The following is a 12,507-nucleotide window of genomic DNA, read 5'->3' as shown; positions in this document are numbered from 1 at the left end:
AATTTGCAAGTTTTGAAAATCAATGTCTCCAACTCGAAATTTAGATTGTCCATTCAATTCAAATATGGATCATTGAGCTACTACAAGCAAATAGCATCATACGGTCCAATTCAAATGAAATTCCAAATGTGTTTATCCTAAATATGATGACAAAAGCAAAAATGTGTATGTGTATGAATAAAGTGGATGATTATAAAGTTTGAACATGCCCGTATGTGTATATCTCTAGGTTTGATATATGAATTTGAAATCACGAAATCCCGGCTTAAAAAATGTACCTCCATTTAAATGAATTACAAAAGCTAATGATGGAGTCGAATTCCAAAATTCCAATCTTAGGTTTGTAATTCTGGTACATCAAGGTATATCACGCATGTTCAAAAGTATCATTATCTCATAGTAAAAACCGTGAAACAAATTGATCAACCATGAGTGCACAATATCTCAATTACGCTAAAGTACCTCAAATATAGACACCTCACTCTTTATCTGACATCAACCACCCCCCACCACACACACACACACACACACAGAAGTAGTTCTCTCCCCCAAACACCAACACACGAGCACATTAACACACCTCTCTCTTGTAAAGTCCGGACCCCAACATAGGTCTCTATCACTTTGTCTCTCGGGCATGCACACAACTCTTCCCTCACTCTCTAGGTCTCCCTCTATCTCTCTTTCCCAAGCACACACACTATGTAGAGTGTATATTTCCCATACACACATAACGTCGCCCCCAAACGTCTATCTCCCTAGTTATGTCGTTCTCGCGCACTCACCTCACACACCACCCCCACTAGAAACAAGCACACTTTGTCTCCTTGTGCACCACTCTCCTCTTTCTATCTCTCCCACATGCGGACCCGCCCCAGCTCCTTCCCTGTATATATATATGTCGTGACTCTTGGCATAGATCCCTAATGTATAACGGTTCTCGATTTCGCACATTGTTCTCTACACCATCTATTCTAGCTCTCTCATGAAGTCCCTATCACACACATGATGACTCGCTTCCCTTGCGTCTCCGTTCATAGGCCAATTTCGGACAACATCAAAATTGTCTCCCTATCTATACGCCATTTATGGACACAAACGACCCCTCTTGCCCTTCTCTTTCTCTCTCTCTCTCTCTCTCTCTCTCTCTGTCTCTCTCTCTCTCTCTGGAGCTAGCTCTCTCTTTCTCTTGCTCTCACACCCCTCTCCCCCCACACACTCAATGTCTCTTCCAAATAGTCTGCTCCCCCCGCCCGCACCCGTGCTATCTCGCTACTACACATGTCACACCATTCCCCCTTCCCTTATACTAGGTTTACATCATCAGTGGTCTCTCTACTCCACATACACTCTCTCCCTCTCACGCACAAACGCGTGCACAAACACACACAGACACGCACAAACACTCATTTACCTGGATCCTCATCTCTCGTCATGTCTGCATGTGTATCTCACACACTCACTCTCTAATTATGTATATGTGTCTCCACGTTACACAACACAAAGCCCCATGTACATGTCTCTCTCTATCCTCCACACACATAGACACAAAGAATCTGTTATCATTGCCTCAGTCTCTAACATATCACACACGCACTCTCTCTCTCTCTCACACACACACAAACACGCTCAATAAGGGTTTCCCCGTGAATAACTTACCGTCTATTCATGAACAGTCATGGCAGTACGGCGAACACGAGACATGAAAAAGAATAAATCTACACGTGCTTAGACCACCTGGTATGACTACTAGGACTAGAGCAAGCCAAAAAGCGCGCCGTCGTCACCCCCTCCTTGTCGGCGACGGGAAAATCTTCGTTTTACACACTCGAGAAGTCATTGTGCTAAGGCCCCGCATGCCAAGGTGTTGAATAGAATGTAGATGCTAGTTTACGGAAGCAAGTATCGATAATACGTTTGTATCTCCATACTTATATTTCTTCTCTTATAAAAAACCGAGTTGGTGATGATGGTACGTGTGCCATCTTGCAATATAGACTGTCCGATCTATATTTGACGGATGGAAATTAAACTAAAAGATACCCGCACCCCTCTCCACATTTGCAGACAAGTCCTTCCCTCGTTCATCCTTATCTCCAACAAACCTCATTGTTGAGGAATTAAGAAAGGAAGCCTCTGGAACAAACTGGCCTAGTGGCCACTGCCGGCGTCGTCAATCCCCATGCCTCCGCTCAGTTCGACCACCAACCACCACCACACCCCACTCCTCTTCACCTTATCTCATATTTCTCAAGATATCATTAGTTTTTACACATGGGATTACTCCCGCAAGGGTCAATTACAACAAGTGTTTTATAAAAAATGCATCTTGATGTTCCGTGCAATGCACGGATCTTGCTAGTACTCCTACACAAGACTAAATTGGTGATGCTGGTGTGTCTGCCATCCATCGTTTCTGACCATTAGATCTACATCTAACGATTGTGAGGTAAGTTGTTGCCTTTTCTCACCAACATCCCACTTGCCTACCAATTTGCAGAAAAACCCATAATTAGTATCTTGAAACCAACCACATCCCTCCCTGACCTCACCAAAACAGCCCAAGGAATATATTCTAATTGAAACATAATATATCTCTAGTGACATATGTATATCAAAATTAGAGTGTTTTGTACCAAGTTTGTGAATAAGTACTATTCTAATTATGATTCGTTGCAACAGACATGAACATTGCTAGTATTTCCAACCATGCATTTCTTTTCCTAGTATTCCATAGTTTCGAGTTTTCCATCAAGATATTAGTCACTCATGGTTGATATTTACTTTCAATCATGTACACATATGCACTATGTAACTAGCCTTGCTTATTGGCTTCCAAAGCTTAACTTTCACTCCTACTTACAATATGTAGAGTATTTAACAAAAAACCACCACTTTCAACCATCCCTAGGAGGAATCTATTATACAAAAAATAGCAAAGACATACCCAAAATTTCTTAATCCACGCCAAAAACTACCTAGTACTCCTACCGATTAGGTTCGTTTAAACCCATTTATGACAGGGTTGGCCCACATGTCCGTGCTGACGAGGCAGCTTAAACCAACACATTTTGTTTGAGCGTTGACACGAGGGACCCACATTTGACCTTCTATCCTGTTATTCCCCCTCAAATCATTATTTTTCCTGAACATTACTTCAAACAGTACTGATGCGTGTTCGTCGGTGGCGCCGGTGATGAGCGAGTTGGCCGCCACTCCGCCGGACGGGCCGTACGCCGCGCTGGCCTCCGCACGGGTTGGCAGGTAGGCCCGAGCATGACTCACGAGCGAGCAAGCCGCCGCGCTGGCCTTCGCTCGAGCCAAATGGCTGGCCTTAGCGCGGCGCGCACGAGCAAGACGCCACGCTGTCTTGCCAATCTAGCTAGCAAACCTTGCAGACAAGCATCTGGACGGAGCTATCTTGGCTAGCTAGCGGCCGCGAGCGCCAGACGGAGTTGGCATCCGGGCTGCAGCAACATGGGCTCCGCACCGCCAGCGGTTTTGACCTCGCCTTCTGCCGGCGGCGGTAGCTGCGTCCCATGGCCGAGGATGACTAGGTGGACGGTCCGGAGGTAGGAGGTCACTCAAGGATTTTTGTTGGTAAGAGCATGTACAATGGTTGATAAGGTAGTCTTATCTTAAGTCTGCCACATATGCAAGTGGTAGTAGTTTCTTGGCATCTTAGTGGGTTCTTGCATTATTAGAGCAAGTACAATAGAGCTGAGTCAGTGGGCTATAAGAAATAAACTACTACTACATGTTGGCTATAAGATGGGCTGTAGATGACATGGCACTGGCTTATAGCCAGCAGCTGGCTATACTATTAACCATGCTCTTAGGGGTTTCTTGTAAGGAACAATGTACGTACTACTAGCGACAAAAGGCGATTCTAGGTTGCGTTGTACTCCAACGAGTACTACTAGTGGTCATGGGAGTGTATACCTCGTTTTGTGGGTTCGATCCCGGCCGAATGCACGACGGCCTTTTTTTAAAAAATAGTACTACTACACTTCGCTGCGAGCCAATATTTTACACGGGTAGTTTGAGTTTTGAAGTCAAACGGACGTGCGGCCCCACAATCTGGGTGCACTAGACAGCCTAGCCATGTGAATGGGTTTTCCTTCCCAGCATCCCGTGGCTCGCGTGCTCGCCCTAGCCGCACCTCACTTGCAACTTCAGCTAGTAGCATATTTAAACTAGCGCCTCCCAATTAAGCCCGAGGAGCCGGAAAAGCCTGGTGGGGCATTGGGAACTGTGCAATATGGCTCTGTACGTAAAGTGCTCTACTACTACTCTATAGCTTGTGGCGTTGCATGCATGGACTTCACTCCATTATCGGCTCTACTATAAAAGAAATTCCTCTTGCCGTGTTTTTTGAAACGGAGGCAAAAGCTTTGCTTCATCTCATTCATAAAGAAGGAACTACTAACAAAGTTCGACGAGATCCATTACACCTCCACAAATGGAAGCGAAAAGCCTAGTCTCGCTGTATCAAATAACTCAAATGTTCTGCCCCCGCAGTAACCGTCGCTGATAAATAGGCTGCTAGTGTGTGCGTGAGAGGAGCGGCTGAGTAGGGCAGCTACGTGAGAGGAGCGGCTGAATAGAGCACCGAGAGTACCCACTAGGCCACTACGCAGGTGTACTTCCCCTGCATTGATAGTACAACGATGGTTCTAGAGAACAGTAGTACCCTCCACTTCCAACTGTAGCTCCTTGGCCCTGAGATTCAAGAGTTCAAAACTGGTGCACTATACTAGACTAGACTAGAAGTACAGTACATCGCACTACTAGTTGAGAAAAGTAGTACTAGTACTGCTACAGTACGAGTACGTACTCCTCCATCACATAATGTAAGACGTTTTTTGACACTAGTTGGCGTGTACAAAAAATGGCAAAAACATACCCAAAATTTCTTAATCGACGCCAAAAACTACTACCTAGTGCCAAAAATTTCTTACTAGTGCTATTATTTACAGTATAATGCAATCCCATAACGTTCTATAATCCCTTTCTTTAAAAAAATCACTTCTGGAGAGAAGATTGCTATCTCCACGCGAGCTTCTCATAGGCTAGCGCCACCCCATGCAGTCATGTGAGAGAGAGGGAGACATCCATGTAGCATGCAGAGAGAGGAGAACGCGGGCGGACAACCAATGGGCTGCATGGGGCATTTATAGCTACTAACTCCTCCCATCCATGTGCTAGGGGTATTTCCGTCCAGAAAGCATGCCGCGAGCCCCTGCCTTGGTATCCGGGTCTGCTCTTATGCGCAGAGTAAAAAGAATCGGAGGGAGTACGAGTAGTAAATAATAGCCTCACCCCTTCGCTGAGGAACGATCTACAGTTGGAAGGGACGAGGCCCTGCGGTTACTACGCTCTTATCTCCTTCTCGCCAGTTCCCCTCCCCCGAAGAGAAGGCAGTTCGTCGCTGCTCCCATGGATTCGCCAGGCGGTTCTCCTCCTCGTCGGGGCTGGGAGACATTGGACGACGATCCTGTGGGAGAAATCGCACGCCGCTCCGACGTCCTCACCGCCGCAAGACTCGGTGCTTCCTGCACCTACTTTTTCAAGACACTACTTAAACAGGCCATGCTTGTTGGTCTTCCATGCATCCTCGATGAGAAGGTTCTTCTATGGGACAATCTTTCGAACAGTCCACCGCTCCCTAGCCATGGTTGCATGTTGACTCCGCTAGAGTTGCCGACGTTGAGAGGTAGTCGGATTTTGTCCGATGAGCAGGTCAGTAATGGAGTTTGATCATGTAGTACATAGTTATTCCATTTCCATCCCGTAATTTCTCCACTGCCCACCGTCTTATATATAGGTCTGGGTCGGTGCCAACAAAGATTGGCTTGCATACCTCCGGCCGGATACCACCATCTTTTTGCACAACATCCACAGCAGTGCGGCCGTTCCGGTAGACCCCTTCTCCACCATTGGGATCGGCCTTCCGGACTGGCTGGGCAAGAATACGTATGATGATGCCTACATGAGATTGAAGAAGATAGCAATTGCGGACCCGCCGACAAGGCGACGCAGCTACGACGATTACTATCTCATCGCGGTGTTCGACATAAGGATTGCCATCAATGCAGGAGGCAGTAACGGCAGAGGCTGGCGCATGTTGGCGGCGGCAGATTTGTACCCCTACACGTCCGAAGACACCGTGCGCCATCTAGGCCGCATCTTCACGGTGACAAGCCAGGGGACTTGTTTCATCTGGTTGACATCCTACAGTACGGGAGATTACAAACGGAATGCACAAACCATCATTTGCATCCCTAACGGTACTCCATTATTTTGCAGGGACCAGTCATCCCCCGATCAAAATAAGATCGCCAATCCTGGATGTGCATTTGCATCCGCGATTCGGTCTAACCTGGAACCTTGTAGCTGACTTTGGCATATTGGGATCAACTATCTTAGCAGTCGTTACCCATGGTACCACTGATGTGCTACATGGTCACATAATCTACCACGATCGGACCGTCACCATCTACCCAGGTATTCCATTTTTTAACCCTCTCGCCTTCGCTTTCATTGTTGTACTAGTAGTATACTTTGTAGTACTAGTAGGATTACTTTTTACCTCGGAGGACGCGTATAGCTAGCTAGGCCCTTGAAGACTTGAACCCACTAGCTGCCACCATTTTTTTCCATGTCTTACTATCTCATCCATGTAGCCAAGAGTGGCTATATATAATAAGCCGGTTATTTTACTTCCTCTATACCGGAGTAGTACTATTTGCTGCACAGTATTACTGACCGCCACATTTGAGCACAACATTATTATGCATGGACCTTGACTATGTACGTCACCATGTGTCCAGATCTGGGATGCCGTGTGTACCAGATGAACGACGCCGAGTTTGACCCCCATGATGCTACGTGGGTGCCGAGGAACACTCTTGGAGAGTACTCGCTTTTCATCGGGGACAACTACCCCATTGTGAAGCGGATTCCACCTTCCGTGCACGACACGGAAGGCCTGCCATTCATGAAGCATGGTTGTATCTTCAGTGCGCACCGTCGGATGAACGACATGCTAGGACATGCTATCCCTGATTTATGCTGCTTCAGCTTGGATGAGTCTCCATCATGTGGAACCGGACTAGCAAGCCGCGACAATGATTCCCATTGCCCATCGCTATGGATCGTGCCATCCATGAAGAACACCTGGGACTGGAACCTGGAGGAGGACATGTAGCCCATCTATAACGTGTAAGTGGAGTATGGTAATTGTGAACGGTAGCGCTGTGAATATATGTAGACTAGTCGTGCACAAATTCATCACATGAGTTGGAGATGAACTTGTGTGGCATACTGGCATTTGTCCTTTAGAATTTATTACTACTAAATGTGTTATGTGTATGTGCAACTTGTGTGGTTGTTGCACGGGCTCCAACACGCTCTTTGAGAAAAAAAGGTGGCACAGCTTTGGGTATACGTGACATGGCGGCATCATACAGTAGCATCGTTCGCTATAGTTGTACTAGTACACTCCTACTAGGACGACAACTCCTATAAAACCTTGCGCTTGGCTCTTTGCCTCTTCGGGAGGTTCAACAGTTCGTACTCGTGTGAACCTTGCACTTGGCTCTTCGCCTCTTCGGAAGGTCCAACAATGATGATACTATAATACAATATGTTTCTGGAAATATGACACTGATTGAACTGCTGCACGTCCACCGCGAGGGCGAGGGCGAGGGAGAGGGAGAGGGAGAGGGCGTTGTAGTCAAAACCCTCTCCTCGTCCTGCGAACCACCGCGCGCGTGGGCGAGGGAGAGGCATAGTAAGCAAGCTTCTCCTCGTTCGACGAGTTGACGGGACACATCAAAGTAGTACTAGTAGTAGTCCATGCTACGTCCTTTCCGATTAATATGGCTTAATTTGAAACGAGAAAAATACACTGGCGGTCAACGTATGTAACAGTACGCTCTTTACGGTCACTATATATAGTTTTGCGGCGATTATGCGATCACTAGCTCATCGTAGAGCACCGTATTGCACCCTACTGATCGGCCACATAGTCGACGTGGCACTTTGTTGACTAGTTAAATTGTCACCTGGTTTCTGGGTCCCACCTGTCAGTTGGCAGAGCAAAGAAATCATTTAAACAAAACTTTACGCAGGCGCGACACGAGTCCAACCCTTGCGCGCGAACCGCCCTGGCTGTGTATGTGAGTGCATGCACGTGTCCTTCCTCGGTCTTCCAACAAAGAGTGTACTACATGATGTACATCTACACTTCCAATGTGTTTAGCCTTTAATCTAAATAGATATTGATTGACTAATGCACCAACTTGTGTTGTAGGTATAGGCTACATGTCTATCCTTAATTATAGCATGCAACAGCCTTCATTTAATCTTCTTATCTCAATGGTCGCATGCACACATAAGTCTGCTACTTTTGGGCGTTAATTATGCCCTAGTCAATGTGTAAATCTCTAAATGTACAGTCTTTCACGGACATAGGGAGTAGGTTGAGCACTTGAGCGTGAGCGTGTGTGTTGTGTCGTGTGCTGTGTGCCGCATGGGTGCGTGAGTGTTGCGTGCGTCCATGTGTACGTGTGAGTGTTGCATGTTGCATGCATGCATGCATGCATGGGGCTTACTCCCTCCCATTGACATGCTCATATTTCAAGCTTCCTCTGTTCCCTCCATATGGTGATACTCCCTCTGTTCCCAAATAGTACAGAGTAAAAGCCTCCCTCTGTTCCCAAATACGGAGTATTCATCTTTCTACAGATTTCAACAAGTGACTAGGTACGGAGAAAAATTAGTGAAGTGAGCGTAGAGGCATAGGGATACTGTAGAAAGGAAGTCCTCGCGATCCATTTATTCCCCATCTCGGTCAGAGAGAACTATTCAACTAGTCTCTTCTTCTTCCTCCTCTCTTCTTCTTCCTCCTCTCTTCCCCATCGTCGGCCGCACACCATTTACCCCCGCTCACTGCTCACCCGCCCGCGCCATCTTCCTTGGTAGCTCACGCGTACCATATCCCCCTGCTCACTGCTCGGCCACACGAGGAGAAGCTTCTTTGCTCGCCCGCCCGAATCCACTTCCCCGCTGGCTCGTAGGCACCGAAAACCCCAATGGCAGAACCGACTGACACGCAGAGCCGTGATTGGAATTCCCTCCCTGATGTTCTCTTGGAGCAGATCTGTAGTCGTATGGACCTACTCAGCACCGTTCGTCTGGCCGCATGCTCGGTGTCTTTGTACCATCTACTCATCTGCAACCGGCCGGCTCTTTTCAAGACACCCTGCTTGCTAATGCCCGATCCTCGTAGGTGGCCCAGACACCGACTTGACGATCCTACGGAGGTTTCCGTGGTTCCTCTCGACATGCTACCACTACTCGTCCACCTGTCCTTCATGCGTGGCCACTACTGGGCGGGCATGAAGGCCAACTGGATCGTCCGCATCCACCACACCGGGAGTCCGTGGCGTCTCATGGATATCTACACCCAGCGAGAGATCACCTTCCATCGTTGGATACTGCCGCCATTGAGCCTCGCGCCCCCCAGACACTCCTGCCTACTACGCACGAGACGCGTCAAGCTTTTGGCTCAACCTCTGTTTGGAGAAAGTTGTAATCTGTGAAGTTCCCACACCATCAGAAGACTACATGGATTACAAGCTCATTGCCTTGTTCAACAAGGGATTAGTCTATCTAGAATCCGGTCGCCATACATGGTTATGGCTCATCATCAATCCTGTTTAGGAAACATTTCTGTCTGATGCTATAGTGCATGATGGCATCATTTACGCGGTCGATGCACAGATTGGCTACCTATATTGGTGGAATATATCGTCGTGTAATTGTTCTATCTCATCTCATCTTTACCTTATGAATACGACTGCCTGTTCATTTGTTACAAATTTAGAATGCATAGCATGTCTATAACCACATCATTGCTATATGTTCCTCTCATTTCCTAGATTTTCATGACCACACATGCTATTGTTAGAGTTGATATGAGAACAATTGGCATCTAATGATTGTTAGAATACATATTATGAGCATAACATCATGATTGCTATATGTTACTCTCGTTTACAAGATTTTTATAACAACACATGTTATTGCTTAGAGTTGATATGAGAACAGTAGTAGTAAGTGCTATGGTAGAATATGAGTAGGCGCTGTCATAGCTATTTTCCTCTCATTGTTACATGATGTTTGAACCATGACATATTGCTAGAATATGAAAGCCATTGGCTTATTTGTTTAACTTGGGTATGATTATGACCACGTCATTGCAATTCTTTGACTATGATATGTGTCACTGTTATAATAATCTTAATTCCACACATACTCTGAACATGATTGTTTATTTTTGTCCTTTTGGTCTCCAATTTGAATTGTTGCAGTAGACGCAAATGCGCTGGCCTTGATGATTCCAGGAACTGGAATGCTACCAGCCGATGGGTGGTGGTTTATCGCTTGTTTAGCTGACGGCGGTCATTTGTGCTCATTCACACGTACCAAATTGACCAAACCATTACATCAAACCACATGCAGTACAATGCATGGGGCATTCGTGACATTGATGGCTATGGCTGCTTCGTGTTCGAGAAAGATCCCAGCTCCGTTGGGCCAGGCGTATTCAACTGGAGGCAGGTTTATAGCCTCGACAACCACTCCTTGTTCCTGGGGCTCAATTATCCGATCATCCAACCAATCATCAATCATATCACCGGCGATGATTACTGTGCTATGCAACTTCCATTCGTGAGGGGGGGCTGTGTTTACACATCATACCATGGGTTTCATGAATCACCATATCTAGAGATTCGTCGACACAGCTTGTTGCCAGATAATCTTCAGTGTGTGAAAGGCATCAAGATTCCATGCGATGGATGACTTTTGCAAACCCGACATGCGGCGATGTGGTTCATGCCAACAGCAAATATGCACAACTTGATTCGTGCTGATATCTAGACTGAGCCATGTATTCTGCTGCTGTAGCACGACCCTCTTTTGTTGGATATTATGTACTGTTGTTAGTTTGAAGCATATATATATATATATATATATATATATATATATATATATATATATATATAGGACAAATGTTTCCTACAAGCAGTGGTAGTTACCACCACTTGCGTTTTGTATGTTGTATGTAGTATCTGACGAAACCGAGAGTATGTACGTGTAGTATGTAGTATATAACAATGATTAGGTAGTATATATACTAATTTTTAGGTAGTATATACCTTGTTTTGAGTATGCTCTTTTTTACGTACAAATATGTACGTATTTCGCAAATATAACAAAAAATATGGGCTCATATGCAATTTTTTCATGTAACTTGCTCTGAAATATCTTAGATATAGTATATGAACATATTTAAAATAATAAATTAGTATAGATAGTACCACATGGTAGTATATGAGACATGTGGGGTAACTACCCCTAGGTGGTAGGATGGATTTTCCCTATATATATACATACATAAACACTATTCTAATCACGGGATCAGAATAATATTCTGATCACAACCTGACCTGCCTCGCTAGTAGTACGTTGAACTTCCCTGTGAACTAGGTTGAACTTCCGCCAACATTGCCCAAACGGGGCTTGCGATATACCGTTGGAAAGCTATGAACATCAGTATAATGACCCAATTTAAATTTTTGGCAAAATATAAGCGGTTTAAGAGCAGTTTTGAAAATCGTTTTTTCTTCACACAAAAGACGTGAATCGTATTTTCGATCACATTTCTAAACCGTTTATCGGAATGAGGCATATAATATGGCGTTGGAAAGCTGCTGCAAAACCGCTCCTTCCACATACTGAAAGTTTTCTCTAATTCCCTATGGTTAAATAGTAATTTGAAAAAATGTATAATTTCGTAAACCGAACAGCTGAGTTAGTTTTTCCGATGTCATTTCTAAATGGCTAATCCAATGGAGGCATATGATATGGCGTTGGAAAGCTTATGAAAATGTGCTACTTTTTCATCTAGAAAGTTGTTTTCTAATTTTGAATGGTTTAAGAGTAATTCGGAAAATGGTCCAAGTCCTACCGAGTTCGTATTTTCGAGCTAATTTTTTAACCGTGCGTCCGAATGCAGCAAATGATATGGCGTCGGAAAGTTTGAACAAATGCGAAACTTTTTGGTATGTATTGTTTCTCCTAATTCTTTATGGTTTTAAGTCAGTTTCAAAAATGGAGAAAAACGTATTTTCGCCGTAATTTCTATAAACTTTATCGGAACTGGGCAAATAATATACCATTGAAAAGCTACGGAAAATGCGAAACTTTTTCATGTTGATGGTTTTCTCTGATTCCTAGCCGTTTTCAAGTAATTTCGAAAACAGTAGGATCGTTCGTTCTGCCTCTATCACGGAACAGATTCTTCGAAAATGCACTGCGTGAAGAACCTGAACTTCTCGATGCGTGTTCCTGAACTTCACTCTGTTTTTCACGTGATTTTTTTGCTAATAGATCTTCATCCACTGCTCGTAGCTCTCCATCCACTCACAGGAATTG

This window comes from Triticum dicoccoides, chromosome 5A (genome assembly GCF_002162155.2).
Source record: "Triticum dicoccoides isolate Atlit2015 ecotype Zavitan chromosome 5A, WEW_v2.0, whole genome shotgun sequence".
NCBI lineage: Eukaryota > Viridiplantae > Streptophyta > Magnoliopsida > Poales > Poaceae > Triticum > Triticum dicoccoides.
The sequence above is the reverse complement of the archived record's forward strand: the minus strand, read 5'-3'. Positions refer to the sequence as shown.